We start from the raw sequence: 22,449 nt of genomic DNA on the forward strand, positions 1-22,449 counted from the left end.
TTAAGAGCCTTAACCTTGTCATCTCATGTAATTTCACATAACATCCTCACAACTGTGCATTTTAAACCTTGTCAAATGTATAATTGTTGCAATTTTCATGTTCACCAGCAGGTGGCAGCAATTTTCTGGCAAGGACTTTAGTTCAGTTTAATGTTCCTAGGCTGGAATAGTTCATTCCAGTTTAGCTCTCCCCTCTGTGAGCAGAGTGGGTTGCACCCACATCATGCCTCATGGGTGGAGAAAGAAGTTAGAGTAAGTGTGCCAGCCACCCCTGTTGAGGAAGGCTGTGTGCGTATAGGAGCTCCCGGATATAGGGATCCAAACCAGGATCTTGTCTCGGCTGAGACATTGATCATCATCCCCTGATCCAAACCAGGATCTTGTCTCGGCTGAGACATTGATCATCATCCCCAGCCTGAGCCCTTCAGCCTCAGCTGGAAGAAGCAAGCAGACAACTCCAGTTCCAGGAAGAAAGCATACCCTGTGAAGACAACTGTGAGTAAAGTCCAGAGACCAAAGAGAAGCCATATTCCTCCTCAGCTAGTCAGTCCCCATACAGCAGAGGATAGAAAGTGCAGAAGCCAAATTCCTGCCACAGTATAGAGCTACTAAGCAGACATCCTTTCCTGCAAGCTCCAGGTACATGAAAGAGCAGAAGATAAATCCCTGCCAACCATTGCCAATACCTGCTGGGACCTAAGACAAAAGCTGTACCATCAGTAAAGACAAGTCTGAACTTTACCCAAGGTCTGGATCTAAATTATTGCTGCAAATCCCTCTATTACTCCTACTAGCACTACACTCATTTTATTGGAAGTGTGCCAGGATCCAGGAGTCCAGTCGAACCAGGTAGGAGACACCGTTGACACTATTTTCACCACCATACAGAGAGATTACACCACTGTGGCATTCCTAACCTGATGAGTGAGTTACAACACCTTAAAGGGCCCTGTGACAGTACCCTGCACACGCTGCAATTGGCATCACAAACAAAACTATAGACTATTATACCCATATCCTGACCCACTGCATATTTTGGCGTCCGTGTAGCCGTACCACGGTCCTACTCATTGCACATAGCTCGACCGGAGCTGAAGAACAGATACTACACTTGATCTTAGCCAAAAGGCAGAGAAGTGATCCTATCAGCTATCCTATTAGTCAATGTTCAGCTCTTAAAATAAGCCAGCACCTCATCTGCAAATAGCTGTTTCAGGGTGATTGCCCCTCATCAGTGCAGAGCAGAGAGTACCGGCTTAACTAGGTGAGAGGCCTGTCAGGGTTAGGGGGGTACTATCTCTCCTTAGGGAGTGAGCGCCTTTAATCAGCCAAAGTCAACTGTGGCAAGTCAGAAGCCATGCTCTTCAGGGACTGGCAACTGGCTTCTTCTGCCCCATTTCCATTTACCATCAAATTGGACTTCATCAAGTTCCTGGGAGTCTAGTTCTGGAAGGAAGTGCAGCCCTCAAGTCTTGGTAAGAACGCTTGGCCAAAGTCAACCAAAGAATCGGACTATGGAGTCTCAGACAACTCACGATTGAGGACAAAGCACTCGTCCTGCGAAATAAAGTTTTGCCTGTGTTACAGTACACCGTACAGGCATGGCCCCCTCATGCCACCCTTTCCAGGGCCATCACCAGGACAGCGTTTTGCTTGTTTGGGGATCCAAGATGGACAGAGTGAAGTGAGCCATCATGTACAAAGAGCCCTGCAAGGGTGGAAAGGGCATTCCGGACCTGCCCACTTTACTGCGGATAGCCTTTTTTTGTGACAACGTTCGGCGAATTTTGAGGACAGCTAATGGCTCTGCGGGCAAGGCTATGTCTAGCTTCTTCCTCCTGCCCCTCTGGAGGGGTCTGGGCTGGGACGAGTGGGACAGCTCCATCCACTTCAACTGGCACGCTACTTGGTAATACGGGGAGGTCATCAGTTTTGTGAGGAAACATCAACTGGAGAGCCTCAAGCCTGACTTTTCGAAACCAAAGACTATCCACAAGCTCATCAGAGCAAAGGATGTGGTGTAGTCAATTCCAAGGATCCATGACGACACCGCAGAGACAGTTTGGACTAATAAATAAATATATTGGACTGGCACTCTGTATGTGTGGTAATATGGAATAAAAAAGGGGCAAAGGTGCAATATAAAGTGATCACAAATTTTATTCAAAAAGCTCAAAATGCAATAAAATACACACAATTGAATAAAATATATAAAAAAGGCACTAAAAATGTATAGCAGCACTGAAGTGTATTAGTTCATTTGGTATTTCATGATGTAAAGTTCATTCCATATAGGGAACCAAAAATACATAGAATATTGTCCTTTCTCATACAAATAGCTATATGGAAGGTGCAGAAGCGCTTGGTTTAATAGTAGTGCGTCCACAGATAAAATATCTCTTAAATAGCAGTTTGTTCCGATTGGAGAAGTGCTGTGTGCTCCAAGGTAAGAAAAACGGGTCTTACCTTAACCCAGCTAGTAGTTGAAAGTCAGAGTAACTCACGCTTACTTGGCTTACTTGGCTTCTATGGTGCGCGTGGTCCCATGTTTGGTAAGAATAGATGCCGGAATGATGCAGTCTGTGGCGTACTTCTGATTCGATTGCCTGTGTCTCAGAGTGCGCGGCGTCTCACTTGGTCTATGACGTACCTCTGGTCCGAGACTGTAACAAGGTATCGTGAGACCTGGCGTGTTTCTGGTCTGTGATTGGTGATGGAGGAAAACTCGAGAACTATGCTCGGCAGATCTTAAATGAAGAAAATTTTGACTGGAGCGCTCCAGATTTAAGACAGATTATTCACAGACTTTTATGTCATCTGTATCATCTGAAAAGGCCTTGGTCACAATAGGAGTATATCAGCTGGTTATGCCAGACGCGTTTCGGGGACCTCTTCCCCTTCCTCAGTGGCAGCTGATCTCCCAAAGTTTAGACTGACTTTATATAGACCACACAGAGAGACCCAAAAAGCGGTTTGGATTTCAAATTCCAGTTTTTTGTTCTTTGTTCTATTTTCCATGGATGCTCCTCTGTGCGGTTTTAATGCGTTATTTTATACATTCTTGTATTTTTGTTAGATCAAATATTTGATAAAAACTTGCTAGTGAGGGATAATAAATACTACAAATGTTTTAAAAGAATAGCGGCAATAATCAAATTAACGGCATAAGGTATATATATGGACGAACAGATGGATTTATCAGATGTTGCATTCAGTACATAAATAAAAACATTAAATCAATCAAATATATATCAAATATAAAATATATATGTAAATATAAATCATTAAAACATAATGCCAATACATATTAATCGATGTCTGAGTCGGTTTCAAAATTCGGCTGTTCTGAGGAGTGAGATGATTAAACGGGATACGTGTCCAGCTCGGAGGGAGAGACTCAGTGCTGATAAACAGCCTGACATGAGGCTCTCCGTCAGAGAATGGACACGTAGCCCATATCTATAAGAAGCCGAAAATTTCTAAGTCGGCATTCAAACCCATCGGGATTAAACTTCCAAAATCAAATATCAGACGTGACTCAGCCCTAGACATCCTATCTATGTGTTTGCCTCCCCGCCAGTGTGTATCGATCTTTTGTAATGCCATAAAGAACATGCCTGTTGGGTCTTTGTTATGGACCTCTTTAAAATGTTTTGATAATTAATGTTTTAAGTATCCATTTTTGATATTGCGCAAATGTTCGCTTATTCTTGTTTATTGGGCAGACTAGATGGGCCAAATGGTTCTTATCTGCCGACACATTCTATGTTTCTATGTTTCTATGTTTTTAAGCATCGTTTTGTCCTACCAATGTATTGTTTTCCACACGGACATTGGATAAGATAGATTACACTGGAGGAGTTGCAAGTTAGGAAACTTTTAACAGTCATGGAGAAGGTATTTTGAGATGAATTTATATCAGCGGTTTTTCTTTTTTTCCACATCTATAAAATCCTTTAAAATTCATCCAATTCCCAGTTGAAGAGGATTTTTTAGGATTATATTTTATTGAAGGTGCAATTTTTAAACCTAGACTTTGTGCTCGTGTATATGTGATTTTAGGTTTTAACGGTAAAAGTGAGCCAATTATTTTGTCTTGTGTTAATAGGTTGTACAAAAAAAAAGAGCAAGGAAACACGTGTCGAGGTTGAAACAGTGGGGGAGTCGTGTTACCATTCTACAGCAGCAACATGGGTAGGTAACTTGGTAGCTGGATCAGGGTGGGACGAGAGGTTTGCAGTTCATTGTTATATGCCATCTTTATTAGTAGTACTGCACCGTCCATTGACACCTCACAGCATCCCCGGACAGAGGTTGTGAGCAATAGTCAGTAGTTGTTTTATACTAGGGGATCAGCATTTGCACCCGCAACTACACTTTTGCTCACGGCCTCTGGTATATTGTTGTTCTCTGCTGGGTATGGTCACATTATCCCCCATTGTGATTCTCCACATTGTATAGCCCCTTGTGGCTCAGTCTCCATGTCCTGTCCCAATTGAGCAATACCTGTAATGATCATGTGATTTATATTGAATAAAATGAGATTTTTTACCTTGAAAAAATCCTTGCTCTTTTTTTTTGTACAAGTTGCAGTAGGTTGGGGAGTGAGGTACTGTTTTTGGGTTATTGTAGGCTCTAATTGTGTTAATAGGTGCCAATATTTGTTAATAATCCGTTCAATTTTCTTATATTGAGTGGAAAAAGGTAGTATAATCCTAAAATCCGTCTTATTATCAATATTTATATTCTTTATACAATTATCTAGGTTTTTGGGATCTTTTATGAAAAAGGTTTCTCTCGATATTTCGTTTACCTTCTGTAATGCTGTTTCTAAGATATGTGTAGGATATCTTTTCTCTATGAATTTATCTTTCAATGATTCAGCTTCTTTTTGGTATTGTGAGTCCTCGGTACAATTTCTTTTCAAACGGCGGAACTGCCGAAAGGTACATTCATCAGCCAATGGGACAAATGACAGCTCGAATATAATATGTTCCCATTTTTGGCCGTCTTTTTATGAAAGGTTCGACATATGTATCTATCTTCGTTTTTAGTTATATTTAAGTCCAGAAATTCAGTTTCTAACTGGTCAATTTTCGCTGTACAATTCAGATTGTAAAAATTATTATTTATTTCAGAAATGAAAGAACATAAGCCAGTTTCGTTACCTCTCCAGATCAGTTTGGACTAATGTGTCGTCAGACAGGTTAACCAACGGGCACAAGGACATGTCATGGATGGCCATTCAGGGCGGATTGCCAATTAGGTCATTCATGCATGCCCACAACATGTGCAAAACCAGGTACAGCCCCAGGTGCCCATACGTGGAGTAAACATTGTACCACCTGTTTGGGAGTGGAACATAAACTCAGACTCTCTGCCCAGGAACAGCCTGCAATACACTTCGGTGCTGTACGGACTATTTACTGGGATTAATACTGTTGGAGCCATCCAGGAGGCCTGGTGCCTTATGAACTGTTTTAAGGACACTATATGGTTTGCCAGGAACCATCTCATACTCAGGAGGGTGAACATGTCCGTCCTGGACTACCGCAGACTTATCCACAGTCTGGTGCGGGATTACAACATGTTGGATGTCGACGACGAAGAGGACTAAACCCCTCCTTCCCCCTCTCCCCCCGTTTGTTTCTGTCTTCTCAATAAAGCTACGGGCAAGCGATTCTCCCTCCCTTCCCACCCCCCGCATCACTGTCTAATGCTTTGTTGGAAGGTTTTGTGATTGAATAGGTATGCTAGTGTAGCATGCATTGAGATTTATAGAGGAGGTTAGCCTGTGCTTTACATAACAATGCTCAACAAGACGACTGTAAGTAATTTATTAAGTGCTGTGCTGCGCCGCAGTAATAAAGTATGTATGCATAATGATTGATTGTAATAAAGGTGTTTTCAATCAAAAAAGCTGTCTGCAGATGAGGATCTGGCTTATTTAATATACAAGTCATGTCTCGAAGCTTATTTAAAGAGCTGAACTTTGACTTATAGGATAGCTGCCTTACATCTGGTGGCATTAGAGGCAGAGCTTGTTAAGAACCATCCTTATTAGATGTCCCAACAGGCAACCAACAGCTTGTATATGGGGGAGTCTCTGAAGGACTATAATATTTGTGTGTTTCTAGATATATAGATGGGTCAAGAGTGGAGGAAAGCAGACCCAATGTAGAATGGTGTAGGCAGGTGAGGTACCTTACATGGTTGGCACCTATGGAAGGTTATCACTTCGTAGATTTCACCACAGTCCATTCTTGGGTCAGCATGTGTTGCTTCTGTTTCTCTGAAAATCTGGCTCCCTCTTGTGGCTGGAGTAAGTACAACCTCTCCAGAAGGTTTGCAGCTTGATATGGACAATAAGTTTCACAGGGAAACCCCAGCCATATGGGATTCCATTCTCTCTCAGGAATGTGGTATAGTTAGCGAACTCCCTGCTCCTGGCTAGAGTTGCTGGAGAGAGATCAGCATAGAAAGAAGCTGTTTTTAAAATGGAAGAAGTGAAGGTGAGCTAGTACATTCCTTGGCATCCTGGACGGCATAGATTTGGTTTTAGGGACTCTGTGCGTCCTATCTATAAGAAATTCCCTCTCTGGGGTGTCCGGCAGAAATTTTTAGTCTGCTTTCTGCTCGTCACTTATGTCACCCTCACCAGTCTCATGGTCGCATCTCTGACTGTTCACAACACCTGATTCCATGCGACTGTCCTCGTTGCATGTCTACAGGAAAAAGCAGCAGATCTCTGGCCAGTAGCTGCTGACTGTCCTCAATAAGCTGGTCCTCGCTGAGTTGCAGCACGGCAGGACAGGCATAAGGAGCAGCAAAGGAAAGAGGCAGGCTCAAGACAAGGGAGGGCAAAGAGCTTGTTCCTGGGCCATGCCAACTAGTGTGGTGTCAGAGGAATCCACCGACTCCTGGCTAATTGTATCTGATGTTAGTTGAGATGATGTTGAAGAGTGAGTCAGCCATTCAAGTAGAGCAGGATTGGTCATCAAAACATGATCGTTTGATGACACTGCCAGCTCTTGCTGCGGTTGCTTCTTCTGCTGCTACTTCTGATGGCTACAGTAGAAGTGCACAACAACGCCATTACAAACCTATCTGTAACCGGCCATTAGTGGAACTGCACACATTGCAGATTCCATGCGGATTTCATAAATCTCATGTACAATTTGCTTTATTCTTCTCAGCAGATATTGACCTGTCAGGTGGATTTTGACATTTGCAGCAAGTCAATGGTTTGTGTGATTCTGCAGCCTCTGTAGAGTGGTTTCCCCATAAACGTCAATGGGCGTTATTCACATACAGAGAAAATCCTCACTAAAATCAGCAAATAAAACTGCACCAAAGTGAAATAAATAGTGCGGATTTATGTGCAGTTTTTATGCCGATTTTCATGCTGATTTTCTACATACAAATCTGCCCCGTGTGCTAATACCTTCAGGCTACAGAAGCAGAAAATCTGCAGGTATTTCCATGTGGATTTCTGTGTTTCCACACACAATCTGCACCAAATAATGCATGTGTTACTTGTGGTTCTTGGTGCAAATTTGATGCGGGTTTTCTTCGCAGATCTCTCTCCTCAATTAAAAGTGTGAAATACACACACACAAAATCAGACGAATGGACATAATGCACATAATGCAGATATCCTCACAGCAGATCAATTCCTGCACGGAAGAAACAAGAAAAGTGTCCGTGACATTTGTGTGATCTCATACACTCTGCCGGCGCTGCACAAGAATCTGCAAGGAAAAAAGATGCTGCGCCCATAACATGTGCCGCTACCATTAGGGAGGATTTATCCGCAGTGCTTTCATCTAATCAATCGCTTTTTGCAGCATTTTATTGGCATTTTTACCACTTTTCTTGCAAAATACACTGTGGCCAGATGTTTGCTAGCAGTCACTAAAATATTTTGTGATGTTTTTTTTTTACTTTTGCAGTGTTTTTGGGTCCATAGTGAAGCTTTCAGAATGTAGAATGCTGTACATTTGGCTTTTTTCAGATGTTATACCAGAGGCTTCTATATAAAAACAAAATGTTAAAACCGTGTGAGAAAAAAAAATGCGGCAAAATAAGAACTTTTTAAAAAACAATAAATATAACAACATATGAAAGAAATTTAAATATAATAGTGCACAGTCCGGCGGAATAGTTAGTAAATACTTTTGTTTTTGCTTTATTTCTCCCCTAAACCCCTGCACTGTTATCTGGGAGGAGCAAATTTCCATCTGAATGACTGGAGTAGTAGTCATTGTGAGGCTAGTGTCCAGGCGAGGATCTCTATTGTTGTGTGGACAATCACACGTCTCTGTAAATGTGGTAGATGATACACAAGGCGAGGCTTCAGCTACACATTACAGCATATTTTGGGGATTTTTTTTATTTGCATTTGTCTAATTGAAAACAGGTTTGTGTTTTATTAATCAAATTATATGGTCTTTTAAAATCTTATGGGCGTAGCCTAGTGTGATGCTTATACTTCAAATTCCTACAGTTTTTGTATTTTTTGTCTTTTGCATAATAATTTTTTTGTAGGGTCAATAGCTTTTTTATAGTCGCCGCAGAGTATTAAAAACCCCTGTCTTATTGGTGTCAGTTTGTTGAAGAAGAGGTGAAGGAAGTGAAGCTGGGATTCATTAGGTGCATATATGGAAGCTACAGTGTAAAGCTGATTATTGATTAGACAGACAATGACAATGTAGCGGCCTTGGCTGTCTGTAGTAGTAGATATAAGTTTAAAAGAGACTGTATCTTTAATCCCCCTTAAGGACCGGGCTCATTTTCACCTTAACCACCTCCGGACCGCCTAACGCAGATCTGCGATCCAGAGGCGGCAGCTGCAGGCAGAGTGACGCATATACGCGTCATCTCGCGAGACGCGAGATGACACGCTTAGCCGGCCCGCGCATGCGCAATGCGGGCCGGCATTTCTTCAAGGGGGGTCGCGTCATCAGCTTGCCAGCCAATGATCGTGGCTGGCAAGCTGATGATTTTTTAAAAATCCAATCAGAAGCCAGTTAACACATCATATTAGTAAATATGATGTGTTATATGGCTGCCCTGCTCCTCTGCTGGTCCTTTTGGTCGGTTGGATCCAGCAGAGGAGCAGGCTTCACAGTGAGTAGCACCAACACCACACTTTAGCCCCAGATCACCCCCTGCACCCCAATTAACCCTTTGATCACCCCTTTGATCGCCCCTGTCAATCACTAGTGAAAGGAAGAAAGTGATCAGTGTAAACTGTCACTTTTTTTTTTCACTGGTATTGACCGTTAGGTTTTAGGATAGTTTAGGCCCCTTGGTTAGGTAGTTTAGGGATCAGTTAGCGCCCAGCCCAGTTAGCGCCCAGCGCATCGCTAATCAGCATTTGTACTTTTATAGTATCTGTAGGTGATCAAAACTGATCACAGTCAGATCTATAATAGTATTAGTGTCACTTTAGTTCGCCCTCCACCCAAAACGCAGTGTTTGCCCGATCAGGCCTGATCGGTCGCCCACATGTGCGTTTGTCCACACCCGCCCCGAAGCAGTGACAAAAAATTTACACGCGCTGCGGCGATCAAAAAATCTGTTTTGATATTTTTTATCAACCGCAGCAGCCTCTGGTACTTCGCTAGCCTCCCATTTGTAAGACAGGCTTGCTTTTTTGCTTGGGTAGTCTCAGGGAATACCCCTAAATTTAGTTGCCCAAATGTCAAACAGGGGGTATTCTTCTGAAGAGGCCTACAGGCTTCTGACCCAGTCGGATGAGGAATGGGAACCCTCATCTGACGAATATAGCGGGTCAGAATATGAACCTGTAGAAAGCAGTGGCTCTCTGACCCAAAGTTCGGACGAGGAGGTTGAGGTCCCTGATAGCACCAGGCATACCCTGCCTGTGTCGCTAGACCACAGGTTGCGCAGGATCCGCTTCAAGGGCAGCAGAGTGGGGCTGGCGCTGTCGGATTATGTGGTGAGGCATACACCAGCAGCGCAGCCCTCCCTGGACCTAGTACCAGCACTGCCATACAACATGGTGAAGTGGCGAGCACCAGAAGGGCAGTTGAAGCTGGTACGGTGGCACGTGCAGTAGTTACCCCGTCGCAGCCACCGCACAGACAGGCCCGCAGACCCCCTAGAATCCCTGAGGTGCTGGCAAATCCTGATTGGCAGTCCCCAACTTCAGCCGCATCTGTAGTTCCCCCTTTCACCGCCCAATCTGGAGTTTGGGTTGAGACAGCTCAGATCGGTTCGGCCCTGGGATTTTTTGAGCTGTTCTTGACTGCGGAGCTCTTGGACATAGTCGTGGCCGAAACAAACCGGTATGCCACACAATTTATAACCGCCAACCCGGGAAGCTATTATGCCCAGCCTTTCCGGTGGAAACCAGTCCAAGTTTCCGAAATTAAAACTTTTCTGGGCCTTCTCCTCAACATGGGTCTAACCAAAAAGCATGAATTGCGGTCATATTGGTCCACGAACCCAATTCATCACATGCCCATGTTCTCTGCTGCTATGTCCAGGGCATGTTTTGAGGCCATCCTGCGTTTCCTGCAGTTTAGCGACAATACCACCTCCCGTCCCCCAGAGGCCACCCAGCTTTTGACCGGCTCCACAAAATTCGGCCCCTCATAGACCATTTCAATCAGAAATTTGCAGATTTGTATACCCCAGAGCAAAACATCTGCGTAGACGAGTCCCTAATACATTTTACCGGGCGCCTTGGCTTCAAACAATACATCCCAAGCAAGCGCGCCCGGTATGGGGTCAAATTGCACCCGTCTTGCAAGGGGGGAGAGGGCTGCCTTGTGTAACGAAGAACTGCTCGCGGTGAAATGGAGAGTCAAGCGTGACGTTTACATGCTCTCCTCCATTCACGCAGACACGACAATACAAATTGAGCGAGCAACCCGTGTCATTGAAAAGCCCTTCTCAGTCCACGACTATAACCTTCACATGGGAGGAGTGGACTTCAATGACCAGATGTTGTCTCCGTATTTAGTTTCCCGCAGAACCAGACGCTGGTATAAAAAGGTGTCTGTATATTTCATTCAATTGGCTCTGTATAATAGTTTTGTTCTCTACAGTAAGGCTGGGAGAACAGGATCCTTCCTCAAATTTCAGGAAGAGATCATCGAGAACCTCCTGTACCCAGGAGGTTCCGTGGCCCCATCCACCAGTGTAGTTAGCCGTCTACACGAGCGACATTTCCCCAATGTCGTTGCCGGTACCTCAACCCAACCGTCACCCCAAAAAAGATGTTGTGTCTGTAGCAGGAGTGGAATAAGGCGTGACACCCGCTATTTCTGTCCTGACTGCCCTGACCACCCTGCCCTATGCTTAGGGGAGTGTTTCCGGAAGTACCACACACAGGTACACCTAGCATAGGGATCACATCTCACCAGGACAGGCACACAGGGCTATTAGGGCCCATTCACACAGAGCTGCTGCAAACGTCTCCTTTCATCTGGGACAAAGTGCATAACGCACTTCGCCACATCTTTGGGCGATTTGCGCTTTGCACATTGTCCCATGGGGAAGGAGAGGTTTGTCCTATAAAGGTAAAAAAAAAAATATAAATCACCAGTAAGCAAAAAGGTTAATGTTCAGTTCAAAAAGTTAAAGTTTATATGTTCTGTTCCAAAGTTAATAAAATTATTGCGTTGCGGCCTGGTTTTTTATTGAATTTTTTTACCTTCCAGGTGGACCAACCGATCGACTAGCTGCAGCACTGATGTGCATTCTGACAGAAGCATTGCGCTGCTGTCAGATTACACACAAGTCGGTGTATGCGGCGCTGCAAGACGAGATTTCTCCTCTGCAGTAAAAGATACGTTTGCCGAGGCATATGAGCTGAGGAGGAGGCGGTGTTCCTATGCTTTGGCAAACACTTTGTATATAAAAAATAAAATAAAATCCCGGCAATGATTTATTCATCCACATCGATTGATGTGAATGGAGAAATCTGGTTTGCCAGGGCATACGAGCTAAGTGGGTATGGATGTTGGGCGGAGCTCCTATGTCCTGGCAAACGCCTTTCCCCTCCTTTTTTTTTTTTGGCAGAGATTTTTTCATCCACATTGATCGATGCGAATGAAGAAATCTGTGCCGTTCATTTTTTTTCTTTCAGCCCAGAGGCTGAACGGAAAAAAAAAAATCTCATTACCTGTATACTCAATATAAGGAGAATAGCAGAAACTCCTAATGCTGGCCATACATGTAATGATTGCGGAGACCCTCAAATGCCAGGGCAGTACAAACACCCCACAACTGACCCCATTTTGGAAAGAAGACACCCCAAGGTATTCGCTGAGGGGCATATTGAGTCCATGAAAGATTGAAATTTTTGTCCCAAGTTAGCGGAAAGTGAGACTTTGTGAAAAAAAAAAAAAAAAACAATTTCCGCTAACTTATGCAAAAAAAAATAATATTCTATGAACTAGCCAGGCCCCTCATTGAATACCTTGGGGTGTCTTCTTTCCAAAGTGGGTTCACATGTGGGGTATTTATACTGCCCTGGATTTTTAGGGGCCCTAAAGCGTGAGAAGAAGTCTGGGATCCAAATGTCTAAAAATGCCCTCCTAAAAGGAATTTGGGAGACCTTTGCGCATCTAGGCTGCAAAAAAGTGTCACACATGTAGTATCGCCGTACTCAGGAGAAGTTGGGGAATGTGTTTTGGGGTGTCATTTTACATATACCCATGCTGGGTGAGAGAAATATCTTGTCAAATGCCAACTTTGTATAAAAAAAATGGGAAAAGTTGTCTTTGGCCAAGATATTTCTCTCACCCAGCATGGGCATATGTAAAATGACACCCCAAAACACATTCCCCAACTTCTCCTGAGTACGGCAATACCAGATGTGTGACACTTTATTGCAGCCTAGGTGGGCAAAGGGGCACACATTCCAAAGAGCACCTTTCGGATTTCACCGGTCATTTTTTACAGATTTTGATTGCAAACTACTTTTCACGCATATGGGCCCCTAAAATGCCAGGGCAGTATAACTACCACACAAGTGACCCCATTTTGGAAAGAAGACACCCCAAGGTATTCCGTGAGTGGCAAGGCGAGTTCCTCGAATTTTTTATTTTTGTCGCAAGTTAGTGGAATATGAGACTTTGTAAGGAAAAAAAATCATCATTTTCCGCTAACTTGTGACAAAAAATAAAAAATTCTAGGAACTCGCCATGCCCCTCACGGAATACCTTGGGGTGTCTTCTTTCCAAAATGGGGTCACTTGTGGGGTAGTTAAACTTCCCTGGCATTTTAGGGGCCCATATGTGTGAGAAGTAGTTTGCAATCAAAATGTGTAAAAAATGGCCTGTGAAATCCGAAAGGTGCTCTTTGGAATGTGTGCCCCTTTGCCCACTTTGGCTGCAAAAAAGTGTCACACATGTGGTGTCGCCGTACTCAGGAGAAGTTGGGGAATGTGTTTTGGGGTGTCATTTTACATATACCCATGCTGGGTGAGATAAATATCTTGGTCAAATGCCAACTTTGTATAAAAAAAATGGGAAAAGTTGTCTTTTGCCAAGATATTTCTCTCACCCAGCATGGGTTGTTTGTGTCTCCACATTCTGAAAGCCATAGTTTTATTTATTTTTTGGGCGACTGTCTTGTGTAGGGGCTCATTTTTTTCAGGATGAAATTATGGTTTAATTGGCACTATTTTGGGGTGCGTATGACTTTTTAAACGCTTGCTATTACACTTTTTGTGATTAAAGGAGACAAAAAATGGCTTTTACACAGTTTTTTTTTTTTTTTTACGGTTTTCACCTGAGGGGTTTGGTCATGTGATATTTTTATAGAGCAGGTTATTACGGACGTGGCGATACCTAATATGTATACTTTTTTTTTATTTATGTAAGTTTTACACAATGATTTCACTTTTTTAAACAAAAAAATAATGTTTTAGTGTCTCTAGTCTGAGAGCCATCGTTTTTTTTCAGTTTTTGGGCGATTATCTTGGGTAGGGTACGATTTTTCTGGGATAAGATGACGGTTTGATTGGCACTATTTTGGGGTGCGTATGACTTTTTGATCGCTTCCTATTACACTTTTTGTGATGTGAGGTGACAAAAAATTGCCTTTTTTACACCGTTTTTCTTTTTTTACAGTATTTACCTGAGGGGTTTGGTCATGTGATATTTTTATAGAGAAGGCTATTACGGACGCGGAGATATCTAATATGTATACTTTTTTTAATGTAAGTTTTACATAATGATTTTATTTTTGAAATAAAAAAAATCATGTTTTAATATCTCCATAGTCTGAGAGCCATAGTTTTTTTTTTCAGTTTTTGGGTGATTATCTTGGGTAGGTATGATTTTTACGGGATGAGATGACAGTTTTATTGGCACTATTTTGGGGTGTGTATGACTTTTTGATCGTTTGCTATTACACTTTTTGTGATTAAAGGTGACAAAAAATGGCTTTTACACAGTTTTTTTTTTTTTTTTAAGGTTTTCACCTGAGGGGTTAGGTCATGTGATATTTTTATAGAGCAGGTTATTACAGACGTGGCGATACCAAATATGTATACTTTTTTTTATTTAAGGACAGTTAGAGTGAAATAGACGGCTCTACCACTTGGGTAAATGCTAGAGGTGCGGGCTGCTTGAACTGACTCACCCAGTCAGGGGCATGTAATCATAGAAAGAAGGAAATTAAGCAGGCACACTCTATTTGGGTTCAATTAAATATTTATTTATATTAGTAATATGATGTTAGATTATTTAGTGTTTGGGTATATATGATTATGAGGGTACTGTATGAGTAATATCACTCTATGGTGAATGTCCTGGAAACGAGGTGGCAGTATAAAAAATGTAGATAAAAAAATAAATAAAAATACTCTGTGGTGAGTATCTTGGAAATAAAGTAGCAGTATATAAAATATATAGAGAATGGTCTGGAATAAAAAATGATGCAATAAAAACTGCTGCAAAAAAAGACAGCTATAATAAAAAGTTGAAGTAGGCAATAAGTCTGTTAGGTCTTTCAAGTGCTATTTTTTTGTCACAGTGACTGCTGTTAAAAGGACAGAGATAAATCAAGTATAGTTGGTAAGGATGTCCTGAGTACAGTATTATTCCTTTATAGAGATAGTTCATCAATAATGTTGTCGCTTAATCCACGGTAAGTGCTGCGCTTGTATCAGTGTTTTTATATATCATTAGCGTGTATGTATCTTTGCTGTACACGTTGTGGAAGGAAGCGGAGCTCTGTGCCTGGGTGCGGCGTCCCGCACTGTCTCTGGCTACAGAGATCACTTACCCTTCCTGGCGCTGGCACTGTTCTCTTCTGCTTCAGGTCGGAACTTCCTAGGAGGCTCTCTGTTCAGTAGCGTCCCTCGTGTTGCCTTGGATGCTGGGGGCGTGGCTCGCGCGTCTTGGTGAATGACGTCAGCGGCCCGTAGTAGCGATCCTGGTCAGCGCTTGAATTTCTCTGCTGTTCGTACTCTAGTCCAGAGTAGCAATTAGTGTGATGATCCCCGGCTGCTTAAACGCGTTTCGGGACTTAGTCCCTTCATCAGTAAGTGGAGGATCATAGTCCATGTTGTGATATTTATAGGGCGGCAGTGATTAACTCCTTTATTGGCTAATTCATTTAATAGGGTTCATTTGTACATTAATTACTTTCATGCCCATCTTTATCTGTTTGTTTGGTTAAGATTAAAGTGGTGTGAGAGATGTTGATTTATATAGTTACCTATATAGGCACATATATATATATGTGTATCTAACGGTGAAAGATAAAAACATAATTGAGGGTGATTGATATCAATTGCTCTTTCAATGTGATAGTCCCTCTATTTGCTAAGTGAATCAGACATGATTTGTAATGCAGGGCCAGTCCTATATATATGGAGGTCCCTAATCTATCATATTGATGACACAATTTGTGATCTTGATGCTTCTATGTTTTGGATACATATATTTTTAGTCCATTAAATAGGGGATCCTGCATATTTTTTGTATTATGGTTTATCATCCCAAATACAGCAGAACAAAAGGTCCAGTAAAGTGCAGAGTTCAATTTAATCTTGAGGGATAGTATTGAGGGATGGTATGTGTGATTGGTATTTATTGGTTCTTTTCATCTCAAATGGTCTTGGGATATCCAATTGTTTGTATTTGTGGAGTATATTAATACTAATATTAATAAAGGTGGAAATATAATTGGAGGCACTCATTGCATCGCTGGTCCGTAATATGCTAGACCCAGAGATTGCTTGGATTGTCCCCCTTTATATTTCAAGGATAGAAAGGTGTGAATTCCAAAGTGTGGTATCATGTATTCCTGATAGTTAAATTGGGCCTTCTAGGATTTAGTTCCCTGTGTGTTTTAAAAGGCGTGATGGGGGGAAAGAATATGCTTTCCCGGGTATGGTAGCATGAAGGAGAATGTTTGATTTGGATTAAAAGATAATCTGATGTGTAGGTCTGATATAGGGTCAGTATACTGGGGAAGTCTTTTATTTGGTGTGTTTAATGACTAATTGGGTGTATTAAAACTTAGGGTACCAATGAGTATTGATTTGATCTTCTAGTTTTTCTTTTTCTTGTTTCATGTGTGTTGGTAACTGTGTTTAGTGACTGATTGGGTGTATTAAAACTTAGGATTCACTTAGCAAATAGAGGGACTATCACATTGAAAGAGCAATTGATATCAATCACCCTCAATTATGTTTTTATCTTTCACCGTTAGATACACATATATATATATGTGCCTATATAGGTAACTATATAAATCAACATCTCTCACACCACTTTAATCTTAACCAAACAAACAGATAAAGATGGGCATGAAAGTAATTAATGTACAAATGAACCCTATTAAATGAATTAGCCAATAAAGGAGTTAATCACTGCCGCCCTATAAATATCACAACATGGACTATGATCCTCCACTTACTGATGAAGGGACTAAGTCCCGAAACGCGTTTAAGCAGCCGGGGATCATCACACTAATTGCTACTCTGGACTAGAGTACGAACAGCAGAGAAATTCAAGCGCTGATCAGGATCGCTACTACGGGCCGCTGACGTCATTCAACAAGACGCGCGAGCCACGCCCCCAGCATCCAAGGCAACACGAGGGACGCTACTGAACAGAGAGCCTCCTAGGAAGTTCCGACCTGAAGCAGAAGAGAACAGTGCCAGCGCCAGGAAGGGTAAGTGATCTCTGTAGCCAGAGACAGTGCGGGACGCCGCACCCAGGCACAGAGCACCGCTTCCTTCCACAGCGTGTACACGCTAATGATATATAAAAACACTGATACAAGCGCAGCACTTACCGTGGATTAAGCGACAACATTATTGATGAACTATCTCTATAAAGGAATAATACTGTACTCAGGACATCCTTACCAACTATACTTGATTTATCTCTGTCCTTTTAACAGCAGTCACTGTGACAAAAAAATAGCACTTGAAAGACCTAACAGACTTATTGCCTACTTCAACTTTTTATTATAGCTGTCTTTTTTTGCAGCAGTTTTTATTGCATCATTTTTTATTCCAGACCATTCTCTATATATTTTATATACTGCTACTTTATTTCCAAGATACTCACCACAGAGTATTTTATTTTTTATTTTTATCTACATTTTTTATACTGCCACCTCGTTTCCAGGACATTCACCATAGAGTGATATTACTCATACAGTACCCTCATAATCATATATACCCAAACACTAAATAATCTAACATCATATTACTAATATAAATAAATATTTAATTGAACCCAAATAGAGTGTGCCTGCTTAATTTCCTTCTTTCTTTTTTTTATTTATGTAAGTTTTACACAATGATTTCATTTTTTAAACAAAAAGTTTTAGTGTCTCTAGTCTGAGAGCCATAGTTTTTTCATTTTTTGGGCGATTGTCTTATGTAGGGGCTAATTTTTTGTGGGATGAGGTGACGGTTAGATTGGTACTATTTTGGGGGCATATGCCTTTTTGATCGCTTGGTGTTGCTCTTTTATTGATGTAAGTTGACAAAAATTGCTTTTTTTCACAGTTTTTATTTTTTATTTTTTATGGTGTCTATAGGACTGGGTGGATCATGTGATATATTTATAGAGCCGTTCGTTACAGATGCGGCAATACCTAATATGTGCGTTTTTTCATTTTTTTTATTAGAAAATCAGGAGAATGGGGCGTGTGTTTGTTTTTACTTTAAACTTAATTTTTTTATTCAAAACACTTTTTTTTTTACTTTATTTCTGTCCCACTCTTTTGGGGGTCTGATTCCCTCTGTAATGCATTACAATACATTGACTGTTGTAATGCATTGACTGTTAGTGTATGACACTGAGTCATACACTTAAACCTACAACAACTCACAATTAGAGCACTCAGAATCAATCCTCAGAAAAAAAACATGAATGAACACCAAAAAACGAGGATGCTATTTGTATAAAAATAATTAATTTTAGTAAATTACATAGAACAATAAATGTCAGTATAAAGGACAGGACATGAAGAAACGAGCCTCTGAAATGGGGCTCAACAATGCGGAGAATCGCACTTGAGGAAAATTACACCCTGGGCAGCCACAGTTGCAAAAAGTGTTAAAAAGTCGGATGACAATCGAATGAGTAATAGGTGGTGATGACAATACCATATCCCCACAAACATGTTACGTAACCACCCAAACTATACTGGCATCCTCCTCATTGAAACCAAGGCTAATGGTAAGATTGCATATATACAGGTCCTTCTAAAAAAATTAGCATATTGTGATAAAGTTCATTATTTTCTGTAATGTACTGATAAACATTAGAATTTCATATATTTTAGATTCATTACACACAACTGAAGTAGTTCAAGCTTTTTATTGTTTTAATATTGATGATTTTGGCATACAGCTCATGAAAACCCAAATTTCCTATCTAAAAAAATTTGAAAATTTCCAAAACATAGAAGCATCAAGATCAAAAATTAATACAAAAAAGTCAACCTTCAAATAATTATGTTCAGTTATGCACTCAATACTTGGTCGGGAATCCTTTTGCAGAAATGACTACTTCAGTGCGGCGTGGCATGGAGGCAATCAGCCTGTGGCACTGCTGAGGTGTTATGGAGGCCCAGGAGGCTTCGATAGCGGCCTTAAGCTCATCCAGAGTGTTGGGTCTTGCGTCTCTCAACTTTCTCTTCCCAATATCCCACAGATTCTCTATGGGGTTCAGGTCAGAAGAGTTGGCAGGCCAATTGAGCACAGTAATACCATGGTCAGTAAACCATTTACCAGTGGTTTTGGCACTGTGAGCAGGTGCCAGGTCGTGCTGAAAAATGAACTCTTCATCTCCATAAAGCTTTTCAGCAGATGGAAGCATGAAGTGCTCCAAAATCTCCTGATAGCTAGCTGCATTGACCCTGCCCTTGATAAAACACAGTGAACCAACACCAGCAGCTGACATGGCACCCCAGACCATCGCTGACTGTGGGTACTTGACACTGGACCTCAGGCATTTTGGCATTTCCCTCTCCCCAGTCTTCCTCCAGACTCTGGCACCTTGATTTCCGAATGACATGCAACAGTCCAGTGCTGCTTCTCTGTAGCCCAGGTCAGGCGCCTCTGCCGCTGTTTCTGGGGAATGCGGCCCCTGTAGCCCATTTCCTGCACATGCCTGTACACGGTGGCTCTGGATGTTTCTACTCCAGACTCAGTCCACTGCTTCCGCAGGTCCCCCAAGGTCTGGAATCGGTCCTTCTCCACAATCTTCCTCAGGGTCCGATCACCTCTTCTCGTTGTGCAGCGTTTTCTGCCACACTTTTTCCTTCCCACAGACTTCCCACTGAGGTGCCTTGATACAGCCCTCTGGGAACAGCCTATTCCTTCAGAAATGTCTTTCTGTGTCTCACCCTCTTGCTTGAGGGTGTCAATGATGGCCTTCTGGACAGCAGTCAGGTCGGCAGTCTTACCCATGATTGCGGTTTTGAGTAATGAACCAGGCTGGGAGTTTTTAAAAGCCTCAGGAATCTTTTGCAGGTGTTTAGAGTTACTTAGTTGATTCAGATGATTAGGTTAATAGCTCGTTTAGAGAACCTTTTCATGATATGCAAATTTTTTGAGATAGGAATTTTGGGTTTTCATGAGCTGTATGCCAAAATCATCAATATTTAAACAATAAAAGGCTTGAACTACTTCAGTTGGTGTGTAATGAATCTAAAATATATGAAAGTCTAATGTTTATCAGTACATTACAGAAAATAATGAACTTTATCACAATATGCTAATTTTTTTAGAAGATCCTGTATATAGTGGTATAACTGGTGACAAATGGCTACTAAGTGATGCTTAATACCGCCAGTCCAACCCACACTGAGTCTCGTATTACATACCCATATTGCTGCTGCTCATGGTGTCAATGGATCCCCAAATGCCTCAACCTCGACACGTGTTTTGCCACGTAGGCTTCGTCAGTGCGATTCTCCGCATTATTGAGCCCCATTTCAGAGGCTCGTTTCTTCATGTCTTATCCCTTTTGACTTATACTGACATTTATTGTTCTATGTAATTTAATAAAATGTATTATTTTTATACAAATAGCATCTTCGTTTTTTGGAGTTCACTGAGTCATACACTAACAGGTTGCCTAGGAGACCCAGCCTGAGGCTGGATCTCCTGGGCACCCGTAGAAGGCAGTTCCCGAAATTGTGCAGGGCATTGGGCAGCCTCTGCACGGCATCTGGCTGCCTTGTCACGCATCGGGTCCCCTCCACAGCAGCGCGGGGACTCGATGCATCACTCACCCGCCGCAAACCCCTTCTATGTCACAGTCAACGCGGACCGCGGCATAGAAGGGGTTAATCCGCCGGCATCGCTGTAAACAGCGATGCCGGCGGATACAGCAGAGGCCCGACTACCAGAGACTGATAGACCCCTGCAGTGATCGAGCGTGCACCGTTCTGGTGCCCGCCCGATCATCCCGCCATGCATGTACGGCGGAATGCACTCTGGCGAAGCATCCCCCGCTGTACATGTACGACGAGCTGCGCTAAGGTGTTAATGGTTAGCATCACCTTTGCTTTTTTTTTAGAGTGGGAGTGAAAAATATAAGGAAAGCGCTTATTTTAAATTCTGAAACTATCTTTAGGCAATAAATTAGTTTCCTGGGCCCCTATAATCTCACAATGTAGGTTAGATACTTCTTTCAAAAGCAAGCTCGTTTGAAAGGGATGTTCAGCCCTTTGATATTTAGGGATGAGATCTTTCATGCCATATCAGGTACCTAAGAACACGCACATAAACCCCTGTAATGCCATGTACAATGTACAATACTACATAGAACAATAGAGTGAAACAATGCATCAGAAAATCAGAAGAGCGTAAAATAATAAACAACAAAGAAAGTACATTTTTTGAGAAAACATACAGTCTCTAGTAGATCGTCAAACCCAGTCACAATTGCCATGTGTAGGGTTGGAGAGAGGGGGGGAAGATGTAAAAACAACTACATCAGCTGAGAAAAAGAAGAACAAAAATAGCAAAAACGAAAAAAATCTGAATTTTATCTAACAGCGGACGTCCAACAACCACCTCCAAGACATGACTTATTGGATGTCCCAACAGGCAACCGACAACTCGTACATGGGGGAGTCTCCGAAGGACTATAACATTTGTGTGTTTCTAGATGGGTCAAGAGTAGAGAAAAGCAGACCCACTGTAAAATGGTGTAGGCAGGTAACCTACCTTACATGGTTGGCACCTGTGGAGGTTATCATTTCGCAGATTTCATTACAGTCCATTCATGGGTCAGCGTGGTTGTCTTCTGTTTCCCTGGAGATCTGGCTCCCTCTCGTGGCTGGAGTAAAGACCACCTCTCCAGAACCTTGAGATGGAGAAAGTAAAATAAAGTTAGTGCCATTTCTACTGACAATAAGTTTTACAGGGAAACCCCAGCGATATGGGATTCCATTCTCTCTCAGGAATGTGGTATATTTAGCAAACTCCCTCCTCCTGGCTAGAGTTGCTGGAGAGAGATCAGCATAGAAAGAAACCTGTTTAAAATGCTCAGGAATGTCTTTTTTTCTTCTTGCTTTCCTAAAAAGCCTGTTTTTAAAATGAAAAAAGTGAAGGCGAGCTAGTACATCCCTTGGTGTGCTGGACGGCATAGATTTGGGATTAGGGACTCTGCGCCCTAACTATAAGTAAATCTCTCTCGGGGGTCTCCGGCAGGATTGATATAAAGAGATCTATCAGATGATCCTGGAGAGAGTCCTCTTTAATGAATTCAGGGATATTTCTGAGTCTGATATTATTCCTTCTAGACCTATCCTCAAAGTCTGCTAATTTCCATTTAATGAGAGCAACCTCATCCTGTGCCTCATTATAGGAATCCACTAGGGAGTTATGTGCTTCCTTAAACTCCTTCATCTTTCCCTCAAGGTGCGCAGTGCGATCCCCAATGGCCGTGAAGTCTACCCTATAGTGTTTAAGGCTGACTG

The 22,449-nt window shown here is 42.1% G+C and overlaps 1 pseudogene; it reads right to left on the bottom strand.

The window, feature by feature from the left end:
* Window positions 1-903: 903 nt before the first annotated feature.
* LOC122933582 lies at window positions 904-1,141 on the bottom strand (annotated as a pseudogene).
* Window positions 1,142-22,449: the final 21,308 nt, after the last annotated feature.

Source organism: Bufo gargarizans, chromosome 3, assembly GCF_014858855.1.
Source record: "Bufo gargarizans isolate SCDJY-AF-19 chromosome 3, ASM1485885v1, whole genome shotgun sequence".
In the NCBI taxonomy this organism is placed as follows: Eukaryota; Metazoa; Chordata; class Amphibia; order Anura; family Bufonidae; genus Bufo; species Bufo gargarizans.